A 13094-nucleotide genomic window follows, 5' to 3' on the forward strand; every position below is an offset into this window, starting at 1 on the left:
AATGCTTTGTGACCATTTAGAATATTGAATTTGTATTTTAATCATTGAGTTCAACAGGAATATAGCCAGTGGGAAGGACTTAATTACAAACAATGTCTTTCTCATGGTTATGCCCACAATCCCAAGAGGCACTTTAATGAAGTTCTGAGCCCTCAGACAGAAAGGTCAAATGGCTTTTCTCCCCCAGTGCCTCAGAGTGCACGTAGCTGCACCTTTATCTTAGCAGATGTTCAACCAGGTATAATATTTGCTTGAGGCAAAAATTCCAGGAGTTCACAGGGAAGCAATTCTCTGGAATTTAATGGATAATAGAACAGCCTGTTTGGGAGTTTGAAGAGGGGATGAATTGAAATAATCTCTGTTTGAATATAAATGTATATTTTATTAGAAGTATAATATGCCAGAAAGAATAACATTCTGCTTGGGAATAAATTTATTCCATATCAAAGTCTAACAATATTTTTGGTGTCTATTTTTTTAATGTTAAAAAATGTTACTGCTATGTTTATATCATACACACATTCAGACCTGAATGAGGGGAAAAAACAGCTAAAATGTCTTTTGTTGATGAATTATGAATTGGGGGAAAAGATTCTTGAATATTCTAGTTTATTTGGTTTTCTCTGGTTAGTCAAATTATGTTATAATAATGAGAAGAATGAAAAGTTACACTTTATAACCCCATTTTGAATTAATTTTGTTAATAAATAATTATAGGGACTTCAATACAGAGTACTTTTGATATGGTTTTCCTTGGAAAGATATTCATATCATCTAAATGTTTAAGATTTATACCATTGTAAACTATATTTTGAGTGAAGAAAATGTACCTTTATATTTATTTGCACACTTATTTTAGCTATTTCAATCTAAGTTTAATGGTTGTGCTCTAATGCAGAATTTGAACAGTTGACCTAAGTAGTGTATACCTTTACAAAAAATCTTTTTGATGCACATTCACTGAAAAACCACACATACACATACACATACACATACACATACACACACACACACACACACACATACACATATACACACATACACACACATTCTTTTAAAAAAAGAAAGCCAATTATTTTACCTAAATAATTGGGATTGTATGTAACTCAAACAATCCTGAACACTTTGAGACACATACTCTCCAGCCGGGCAGTGGTGGTGCACGCCTTTAATCCCAGCACTTGGGAGGCAGAGGCAGGCAGATTTCTGAGTTTGAGGCCAGCCTGGTCTACAGAGTGAGTTCCAGGATAGCCAGGGCTATATACAGAAACCCTACCTTGAAAATCAAAACAAGACCAAACAAAAACAAACAAATCAAAACAAGAAAGCAAGACACATACTCTCTACAAGGTAGACACTTGAAAGACCTTTCAGCATAGACTAGTTACCAAGCAAACACCTAAGTAGAAGCTGGGCACAGGACTGGAGAAGGACGAACAAGGATCGCCAAGAGGAACAGAGGTAAAGGGGCCTTCATTTCTGAAAACCTATCTCAAATTGATGAGGCCATACTGAAATACTGAAAAGTAAATGAATAAATTCTAGTGTAACTTATCATGGTGTGACTAATTTGCAAAACGTTGTCATATGTGACAAGACAAGAGTGACTTAAATTCCCTAATATAATATTGGAATAAGTGTATTTACAATAGAATACACTCTTACATACACACACACACACACACACACACACACACACACACACCACAGGGGGAGAGAGGGGGGGGGAGAGATTCTGAACCATCCTATCTGATTTACTTCCCAGGCAACTGCATGAAATTACATTTGTAATCTGAAGGAGCAAGACTAGTATTTAAACTGTCTTTATACAATTTCACAGCCACTCACCACCAGCCTTACCACCTGTATGGTGCTTTAATATAAAAATTGTACTATATTTGATTTTAAATCTAATTCTTTTATGCTTTTTCAAATACCTACTACCCTGAAGAAATTCCATATAGAGTCTTCTTAGCTGAAAAGCAGAGTTGTGCTCTATTTTTATTGGCAGTCAGTGTGGAACCTTAAATGCCAGCTGTTTTAGGAACCACCAAATGATTGACATAAAACTGTAAAACTTGTAGCCTCTTCCCTGACTGGAGAAACGGAATAAAACGAAGGCAAGCATTTTGCCCAGAATTGGGGATGCAAGAAAGGTATGTGGTTACTTGTTGAATAACTGCTTCCCTTTATGTCAAATTTAACTGTCTTTTCTTAGACACACATACTTCGTCTTTACAAAATAAAAATAAAATAGAGAAATAAATAAATAAAGTCTATCCTGCATACACCTAAATCCCCAAAGACCCAGTGGTAAGGCAGGGTGGGGGTAGGAGTGGCACTCCTGGAGGCAAGAACTCTGAGACAGTTCATGAAAAAGGGCGGGACGAATGTGCCCCAACTCTAGCGAGGTTACCCCACCACCTTCACCAGCCACTGCTTTCCCTGCCTCCATGTGGAGCCCTGGAGGAAGCCTTGACCACAGCGCGCCACTTAGGCTTTATCTCTAAGACAGTAGCGCCGCTCTTCGCCAGCCAAAGGACTCGGATCTTCCGCGCTTCTACCCAGTCACCTACCCGACCCGGAGTCCCCAGTCACCCTCCTTCCAGCCTGCCTCGCTAGTTTATCTGCCAAGGGTCTGGGGCACCAGTCTCTTTGCCCCTGGTCCCTACACCGGATCCGCGCCCCTCCGCTCCCAAGCTATGATCCCCGAAGTGAAGTGATGAACCGCCTTCTCCCCGGCGATCGCCTGGCTACCTGCAGTGGTCCGCGGAGTACCTGGGATACTGCCCAGGGCCTGCGCCCACCGCACTACGCCTGCTCTCAGGCAGTGACTCTCTCCTCCTTCCCCCCTGTGGACCTCTAGAGCTTGTTTGCTCTTCCTCAGCCCAGATGCCAGATCAGTTCCCTGCCCCGCCGCCGCTTCGGCAGCCGTTTGCTTCCTGCAGCTTGCTTTTTTTCTTTCTTTTCCGCCTTTCCTAGGCCCAATCAAAGGTGGCTCTGTTATTGAAATGCGAAGCCGTTTCCTCTCCAAACCCCTTGGCTACTCAAGGCGGGAATCAATGGACCTATATACTCTCCCTCGAGTTATAAATAAATGTCTATTTGTTCAGGAGGCGTTTTCCCGCGTGTCCCATCATCTTCTCCAGTAGTAATCATAAGTGTGTGTGTGTGTGTGTGTGTGTGTGTGTGTGTGTGTGTATGCGCGCGCGCGCGCGCGCGCCCATGTCCTGGTCCTGTGACATCTGGTTCTAATCCTGAATGTGGATCTATAACTCAACCCCACCCACCCAGACTCCCCCTTGCATTCCTCACTCTATAAATAAACTCAGGTTCTTAGGCACTATCATCTAAGGACACAATAGCAGTTGTGGGTTAAAAGAGATTTAATCCAACATTGATACTGAGCCCAGCAGCCAACAATTGGGGCAAAACAAGCAATCTGGGTAAAAGTTTGGTTCTCAGTTGTCCTCCTTGTCTGTAGGGGGAAGACCTCTCCCATGCTTGGATACTTGAACTACAAGGTGACAAACTGTGTAGGAAAGTCAGTAGAGGCTACAATTCATCCCACAGATCCCTAGCAGCACCTCCTGTGGACATAACCCTGAGTAGACAGGCAACAGGAGGTACGGTGTGGGTGGGGGCTTGTGGTTGGGCCTGCTGCTTTTCCTGAGCTCCAGAGCTGAATCCTCCGGATCTGAGCAGAGGGAGTATTCTAAGAGACTGCTGTTTTACAAGGTCTGGGCAGAGCGCTGCCCCTCCCTTCCCCCCCTGAAGTTTGCATGGAGTGCAGCTAGGCTGTAATTAGAGGATCTGGGAGGAGAAGTCTCCTGGTGACGCTTTGCCTTTCTTCTGCTCTTGGTGAGAAGTGCCTCCTTCATCCTCGGATCAGGACCTCTGCCATCCAACACCACAAAGAGACATTCTGCACACACGCGCTCGGACACACACACCCATACCCACACCCACACAGCACTCGCCCAGAGACAAACTTAAGGTCAGGAGGAGCACTAGCTTCACTTCATCTCCAGCTCCCAGCTAAGTGGGACTCAGCTTCTGACCTGGAACTCAGGACAAGGTAAAACTTCCATCCTTTCTGTATGATGGGTTTCCCCCCCTCTTTCAGACATATCTTGGTGCCTTATCTATTTCATAGCATTGTGCATATAATGTATGTACGTAGTAAACAAATTTTATTATTTTCTTCAGCCTTTATTTAACATAGCACCTCCACTTTTTAAAACTTTATTGTCAGATAAAATATCATTGCAATAAACCAGGTTCAGTCTAGACGTGAAGAAAGACGTAAGTTTTCCTAGCTTTGCAACTGCTACTATTAATCTGGGAGGCACACGGTTTCAAACGGTGGCTTTTCCATCTGTACTTCAACAAGCAGTTTTATAGCAGCCAAGATGAGAGAAGGGTAGTACAGAGTGGGGATGAGCTGTGGAATGAGACTGTCCACCCCAGAGTTACGACTTCTGTCTTAGGGGATGTATAGGTTTATGTGAAAAAGAAAGTTACTTCAATCATAGCTAATACCTATTAGAGTCACAGCCTTTGAAACGTCAGGTTATGGGTAATTCTAAAATTCTGAGTACTTTTTAAATTAAGAAAGATAATTATAATGCATTGGGTTTTTTTCAGAGGTTTTTTTTTTTTTTAATTTGTCAATGGACAATATCAATGTCCTAAAAATATTTCAAAACGTAGCTGTTCAGAGCACTTTTTAAAAAGTTGCCCAAAGGAATTACTTACACTTTGAAGCTACTCATTAATGAAAGCAAACCTGTAGTCCTAGGGTTAGATTAAGTTGTTCTCTTCTGTTGAATATGCCTGTTGTGTCCAAATAATACAGTCTGTTCATTTGAAAATAAGTTGTTTTATTTTCATTTATCACTGGAAAAGTACACAAGGTAGCCAGTACATTTGGGGAGCTTGAGGGTGGAAAATGTTCCTGTAAGTGGTCCAGTATGATGTCATGAAATCAAACATACTGGCTGGCTGCTTAGAACCTAATGGTTATTAAGGAATAAAGTCTGTGAATTAATTTCCTAGTAAATGTAATATTTATTCATTCCAAATGTAGTTTCTGGTAACCATTTCTATTTGATTATTTCATTATGCTAAGTTTTTAGTAATGTTATACACATTTTAATGATATAAAGTAGAACTATTATCTAATGAAAATATATTATCAGGGATTTATTTATTTGAATGAGAGTATTTTCATTTTCTTTAATAAAACAGAATGTTTGTCAAAGGACTTTTGACTAGTAAGTTTATATGTTTATATATTCACATGTGAGAATATATGAAAAGTCTCTATTAAGTGATGAAATTATTTTAGTTCTCTTTTTTCCTTTGAGTGACTTCTTTAGTAAACTCTAAATTGCTTTGAAATAGAAAAAATAAATAAAAGTAAATTTTCTGAAGGCTAATTGAAGGGTCATGCCAACAATCTTAAAAGACCAGTGGTCCATGGGAGGAACGCACCCAGAGGCCAGTATTCCAAACAGGAGTGCCCGCCCAGTGGGCCCTGGCTTTCTGTGAGAGGCAGAACATGGAGTTCTTATGAAGTGAGCCATTTACTTCCAACAAGGCTCTGTCTCTGAGAGGAATGACTGACACCGATTTAGAAGTGCTGAAGAAACCTTCACAGAGAAGAATCCATTCATTATGTCTCTAGCGGTTTCAGTTCGTTTTCCTTCCTTTGGGAGCAAGAAACACATCCAGTATAAATACATTCAGAGTATACAGAAAAATATCTTATGGTGGAGAGGTTTCTGAACAGCCCTCTCTTTTAGCCTTTTTGGTGTGGAGTACTGGTGTTTCCTAAAGAAGGCGTTGGACTGTCTTCATCTTCATAAAGGTGAACACAGATCATACTCAGGAGATGGATCCCTTCAGAAAATACCAGTTTTCATTTCCTTTTATCCCAGACGTATATTTTTCCAGATTACAGTTTGAAGATTAATGGTATCCCACCAATTAAAATTCCAGTAGCAACCAAGGGCAAATTTGGAAACAATTTTTTTTTACATCACAATCTTCTGTTGCTTCTAATTAATTTCTAAGCTACCTACAGTCATTACTACTAACCACATCACTTAGTCTATGTCATTTAAATTTACTTACCCTGTCATTCAAAAGGTAACAAAACAACAAAATGTTAAAGGAAGTAAGAGACAAAAAGAAAAAAAAAAACAACAACAAAAAACAGAATATGACTATGCTAGAGATTTTAATCAATATTGTCTGAGCAGGATTAGAGGAAACAGCTGATTAAACAAATATTAGATGTAGCGAGGGCACGATGGTATAAATTAATATCACAGCTCTTCATTGACTGTATGAATGGAAGGGGCTGTACTTTTAGGGCGAAGCATGGTCCCTTATCGCCACCTAGTGGATGCGTACAGAAGGCTTGCTTACCAGCCTCTATAAATTCACTAGTTTGGGGGCCAATTACATAAAAATTGACTAGTTTGTTTGGTTGATACATTTTACCCTTAACTAAGTGACAGACTCCAGAGTGGATGCTAAGAATAGAAATCAAAACAAGTGTAATTTGTATGTAGATTAAAAGTCAAGGTCTCTCTGAGCAGTTTAGTGAATTCCCAGTGGTTACATTTCAAATCACTTCACTTTCCATTGGTTATTAGCTGTCAGCTCTCTGCCTTCTAGAGGAGATAGTTTAATTACACAACTCACATCTTATGTAAAGAGATATCATTATACAGTTCAACGGAAGGCAGAGAGAACACTGTCCTAAATTAGTTTCTCAAATAGAAACAAAGTTTTGTATATTTTGCAGTTACTAAGTCTGTCAGGATAGGGAACTGCTGGCCTAAAGGGTTAACAGAGACACCAGTGCATTTTACTGAATAATATTTATGTTTTTAAATAAATGGACAAGGATAGCCAATATAGTTTTAGGTATAAGATATGTTTTATGAGATTCTATTCAGCATTAGTAATTACTATAAAGGACAAGTTGATCCATCCTTATTTGTCACATAAATTTTTTTCCCAACATCAGTTTTTTATTACATCTTTTCTTTATTTACATTTCAAATTTTATCCTCTTTCTTCATTTCCCCTTCAACCCCCCCCCCAAATCCCATCCCCATTTCCCCTGCCCACTAACCCACACAATCCTATTTCCCTGTCCTGGCATTCCCCTGCCCTGGGGCACAGAGCCAAGGGCCTCTCCTCTCACTGATGTTCAACAAGGCCATCATCTGCTACATATGTGCCTGGAGCCTTGAGTCCCTCCATGTGTACTTTTTGGTTGGTGGTTTAGTCCCTGGGAGCTCTGGGGGTGCTGGTTGGTTCATATTATTGTTTCTCCTATGGGGCTGCAAACCCCTTCAGCTCCTTGGGTCCTTTCTCTAGCTCCTCCATTGGGGGCCCTGTGCTCAGTCCAATGGATGGCTGTGAGCATCCACTTCTGTAATTATCAGATACTGGCAGAACCTCTCAGGAGATAACTATATCAGGCTCCTGTCAGCAATCACTTGTTGGCATCCACAATAGTGTCTTGGTTTGGTGGTTGTATATGGGATGGATCCCCAGGTGGGACAGTCACTGGATGGCCTTTCCTTCAATCTCTACTCCACATTTTATTTCCATATTTCTTCCCTTGAGTATTTTCTTCCCTCTTATAAGAAGGAGTGAAGCATCCACACTTTGGATTTCATTCTTCTTGATATTCATGTGGCCTGTGAAATGTACCTTGGCTATTCCAAACTCCTGGGCTAATATCCACTTATCAGTGGGTGCATAGCATGTGTGTTCTCTTGTGATTGGGTTACCTCACTCAGGATGATGTTTTCTAGTTCCATCCATTTGCCAAAGAACTTCATGAATTCATCGTTTATAATAGCTGAGTAGTACTCCATTGTGTAAATGTACCACATTTTCTGTATCCATTCCTCTGCTGAAGGACATCTGGGTTCTTTCCAGCTTCTGGCTATTATAAATAAGGTTGCCATTAACATAGTGGAGCATGTGTCCTTGTTACATGTTGGAGCATTTTCTGGGTATATGCCCAGAGTGGTATAACTGGGTCCTCAGGTACTACTATGTCTAATTTTCTGAGGAACTACCATACTGATTTCCAGAGTGGTTGTACCAGCATGCAGTCCCACCAGCAATGGAGGAGTGTTCCTCTTTCTCCACTGTGGGACAATGGCTATACACAGATAGTCTGTTCTCCAATCGAGCTGAGGTCTGAACCCTGGAACCCGGTGGTGATAATTCACCTACATGGCTTAGTGGGCGTTCCCTCATGCATCCTCGCCAACATCTGCTGTCACCTGAACTTTTTATCTTAGCCATTCTGACTGGTGTGAGGTAGAATCTCAGGNTTGNTTTGATTTGCATTTCTCTGATGATTAAGGATATTGAACATTTCTTTAGGTGCTTCTCAGCCATTCAATATTCCTCAGCTGAGAATTCTATCTTTAGCTCTGTACCCTAATTTTAATAGGGTTATTTGGTTCTCTGGAGTCTAACTTCTTGAGTTTGTTGTATATATTGGATATTAGCCTTCTATTGGATGTAGGGTTGGTCAAGATCTTTTCCCAATTTGTTGGTTACCAGTTTGTCCTATTGACAGTGTCCTTTGCCTTACAGAAGCTTTGCAATTTTATGAAGTCCCGTTTGTCAATTCTTGATCTTAGAGCATAAGCTATTGGTGTTCTGTTCAGGAAAATTTCCCCTGTGCCCATGGGTCACATGAAATTTTAAAACAGTAAATTTGCTTTTGTGAAGTTCATATGACAGAAAAAAATCTTCCTCTACAAGTGTGTTTGCATGCAAAAACGCGGTTTGACAGAGGCAGTAGGCTATCACTGGAGGTTCGTTTTGGGTACTCCTAATTCAAAACACCTTTTTTCTAAGAATTATTATGAATTATTACTCGCATGGGTTATGTGCAAGATATACAACCTAATGGTAGATGGAAATTAATAACAATGAGTTGTAAAGTCCAATTGAAAAGTATAGTGCCTCATTAGAAAAAAATCTGATGAATGTGCCCCGTGCTGAGCAGCGAAGATGCACTAGACAAGTGAGTCAGGCCTGCCTTCATGAACTAAGAACCCTCCTGTTCACGAGTTCCAGGTTTGGGTTTCCTGTTTTTCCTTGTTTGGCCCTGGGACCCACACAGTGACAAAAAACACCCACTTACCAAGTCCTCTTTCATGAATGTCACCAAACTGTAACCTAAGTTTAACAGAGATGGATAGAGAATCAGGGCCCTCACCCATGTAAATCAAGATGTGTTTCCTTAGTCTTGCCAGCAATGGGTCATTTTCCATAAGACAAAAATAATATCAATAATTTACTTTGCCACCATTCGATAGAGAAGACATCCTCTCTTTACTCAGTGTGAGTGCTGGGAAAAGACTGTATGAAAGTCTGCTGCCCTGAGTATAGTAGAGGTTCCCTCAGGAATTACAAAGTTGATATGGTTCTGAAGTCTGCTGGTGACTTCAGGATGCTGGGCAGACACAATCCTATGAGGGAATTTGGAGCAACTCTCTGAAGTGGTGTGATGTGGCTGGAACTGGTTTGTGTGTTGAAAATTCTGGGTGATGTCTTGACCCATTGGAGGGGATTGAGAAGGTGAATTTTGGATTTAAGATTCCTAGCAATGTTTCCCAAAGAAAGTCAAGCTTTTGGTTTTTTTGTTTTGTTTTGTTTTGTTTTNGCTTTTGTTTTTTTTTTTTTTTTTTTTTTTTTTTTTTTTTTTTTTTTTTTTTTTTAGGTTTTTTTTTTTTTTTTTTTTTTTTTTTAAAGTCAAATGATACTGCACCTAGTTCTAAAATTCCTGGAAACTCCAATTAAATTGAATCATTTCTACAATCTTATAAATGGTCTTGGACTCAGTCTTCATACTATATACATGACCCTTTCTTGTTCTTGTTTTGAGGGTCACCTCTTTCAAGCATCCATCTTTTCATTCAGAAAACTTTACTGAGTACTAGCTATATCAGGCATTGTAGCAGCATTATATACCATAACTCTGTCTCATACTTTACATGAGGAAAATCCATCATAAAAATAATTAGAATGTTAAAATTGATGGTACTGGAACTAAAGCATTACAGAACCCTGAAGTAAATTTTGAATAATAGAAACAACCCAAAAGATCTAGACACCTACTTCTGGTGGAGTCAATTTTGAAGTTGTATCTTTAAAAGTTGTTTCCATTTTTAATTAGCAGAGGTGATGAGGACTGTGGCACTTGGTAGTGTGGGCACAGTTACATTTCAGAAGATAGTCGTGACACCCTGCACCCCAGCAGGCCTGGGTTTCTGACAGTATGTTGTTCAGACTAACAGGAAAAGCGAACTTGCATCTGTGCACCCGGGCTGTCTTTTAGTTAAAATCAGACAGAGCACCAAGGAAGATTCAGTGCTTATGGTCTGCACCAGGCACATCTCATGCTAGGTGCTACACAGTAATTAGTGCAAGGCATTCTCAAATTAGTGGAGAAGGCAAGTGACGTACATCATGAATCACAACTGCAACCTACCTACCAAAGAAGTGGGATTTGCCTTCCCCTGTCTCCTATGTCTTCATTGCACTTATCCAAACTTTCCAGCCCCTTGTAAACTACTTGCTCTCTACACTCCCACTCCCAGGGGATCAGTTGCTTATGTAGTTTACTGACTTCTTCACTGCATCTAAGAATGAATGAGTTCTACTCATGCATCTACATTTCAAGCCCTTTATCTCTTAAAGTAAATGTTTTGTTTTAAGTAAAAGAATTTAAAGCATCTGCAGGCATCTCTTGCTTGCCCTGAAGGGCGTAATTTCAGAGTCTTCAATCTCTGAGTTGTCACTGTTCCTTGTGAGAGTTCCCTCAAGGCCTGTTTGAAAGACCTCAAAGAACTCTGGCTCCTGGTGACCACTGGATGCCTTGAGCTGAGCCAGATCAGCTCTCCTTTCAACCTCTTCCAGCAAGTTGAGGCAGAAATGTTTCCACTTCTACCTGCAAAGCATCCAAAGCCCTTGGTGTTGGGAATCCCTGCTCACTTTGTCATTCCCCATTCTGTTCTTTACCCTTCAAGGCAGAGCTTTGATTGTGACCCAGTGACAGAGTACTGGGAGATATCTGTGTGCTGTAGGTCCAGCTGTAGTGAGTAGAGATGGTAGTGTACGTGGTATATTTAAGGTTTAGTATATAATAAACTCCACAGGGTCAGGAAGCTGGAACAAAAGAGGTAGGAAGGAGAAGCAGCAATCATGTTGAAAATTTGGATCTCAGCCAAAAACGTTCAGATCTAACAGGTTTTAGTATTAGGTACAATTGATTTAGAAAGTGTGTCACACTGATATATTTGTGTGTGGAAATACATTTTCTAAATAAATAAATAAATAAATATCACAGTAAAAATCTGTCTTGCCTTTACAAAATTAGGCTTGATTAACATAAGATATAAAGGCAGTTATATTTTATTATGTATTTTGAATTAATTTAAATTCATTTTGGAAAGTTTCTGTATATGAATTTTGCCTGCATGCAGGTCTGCATATTTCTGCAGTGCCTGCAGCAGCCAGAAGATGGCATCAGGGCTTCTGCACTTGAGGTTACAGAATTTTTTTTTTTTTTTTTTTTTTTTTTAATACTCTTTAGATAGAGCATGTCACTGTAGTTTGGTGTCCCTCTAAGACACTGTTCTGAGCCACAACTCTTTTGAACCTAGAGGAGCAAACTCACTGAGCCTTCTTCCTCACCTAGCTGGGCCATACAATACCTGACACTGAGTAGCGCTCACTGGAGGGTTCAACTGGGACAGTGCCCACCCTTCAGTTCCAATCTTCTCTTGATCTTAGGTATTCCCTGGCTCTCTTTATTCATAGGTCTTCTTTTCCATCACTGCCAAATTCATAAACTCTCCTCAGATTCAAATAATTATTATAGCAGTCAATTCCATTTCTGAATGAATTTTAAAAATAAATGAGCTTAACTTTCAATAAATCTCTAAATAATTTCAACAAATCTCTAAATTGAAAAAACAACAACAAAGAAACAAACAAACAAAAATGAAAACCAACAGTGAGTGGGGCCAGGGATGGGAAAAGAAGGTTGGTGGCAGAGCACTTTCCTATCAGTTGGGAGGCTCTGGATGAGATGTAACACTACCATCAAAAACAGAAACAACAAAAGAACAAAAAGATAGCAAACAACTAAAAAACAGTGCTGAAAGTAAGGAATCAGTTCAGAGTCCTCTACCCCAGAAGGTTCAGGAGAGGGTGCAAGTGCAGGAGAGGGTGCAGGAGAGGGTGCAGGAGAGGATACAGTAGAGGGAGCACTACAAAGTACAGTAGAGGGTGCAATGGAGAGTGCAGTAGGGGTGCAGTGGAGGGTTCACTAGAGGGAGCACTGACTGGGTCTGGGAGAGAATTCTAGGAGGATGAGAACATTCAAGAATAAATGACCATAAGAGGAGACAATAAAATATTCTTGGTGAAAATACTGAGTGGAATTTAGGAACTACCTCTGGGGACAAGGAAACTGAATCAACACGTATACCACAGGCAGAAGTCAGGCTGGAAATGGAGATTTTGAACCTTTAACATTAAACTGCTAATTTTTTTTAAAGTCATTTAGAAGAAAGATGGAGAGCACATTCCGGATGCTAGGGAAAGCAAATCCCAGGGGAAACTGGTAGAGAGACTTCTGCCGTGTAGACTGCTTCATGCTCGTTTGGATTCTGAGGTTTGAACCCATGGCCTCACAAATGTGAGGCAAGCCTACCTCTGCTCATCCACGACCTCGGCTGGATGCATCCTTTTAGTCTTGGCTTCTATCTTATCCACTGTAAATGTTCCTAGAGTTGAGTAATTGTTGGCATTCCTTATGCTCCCCCCAACAGTTACCTAGCAACAGCCAGGTAGGCCTGGCTTGCTATAAAAGGGGCTGTTTGGCCTCTCTGACTCTCTGTCCCTTCTCTCCCCTTTCTCTCTCCTCTTCCCCCTCCCCCTCCAAACTTTCCTGGCCATCCTCTCCCTTCCCCCTCCTCCTTCTCTCTCTCTCTCTCTCTCTCTCTCTCTCTCTCTCTCTCTCTCTCTCTCTC

General features: G+C 40.6%; 1 protein-coding gene across 1 annotated transcript in view; it reads left to right on the forward strand.

Moving 5' to 3' along the window:
- Positions 1–2984: 2984 nt before the first annotated feature.
- Hapln1 (hyaluronan and proteoglycan link protein 1) overlaps positions 2985–13094 on the forward strand; it is a 64675-nt gene continuing 54565 nt past the window's right edge. Inside the window, exon 1 of the mRNA XM_021208540.2 lies at positions 2985–4078. The gene's annotated coding sequence lies outside the window, so the exon portion shown is untranslated. The remainder of the gene's footprint in view (positions 4079–13094) is intronic.

This window comes from Mus pahari, chromosome 11, assembly GCF_900095145.1.
Source record: "Mus pahari chromosome 11, PAHARI_EIJ_v1.1, whole genome shotgun sequence".
Lineage (NCBI taxonomy): Eukaryota > Metazoa > Chordata > Mammalia > Rodentia > Muridae > Mus > Mus pahari.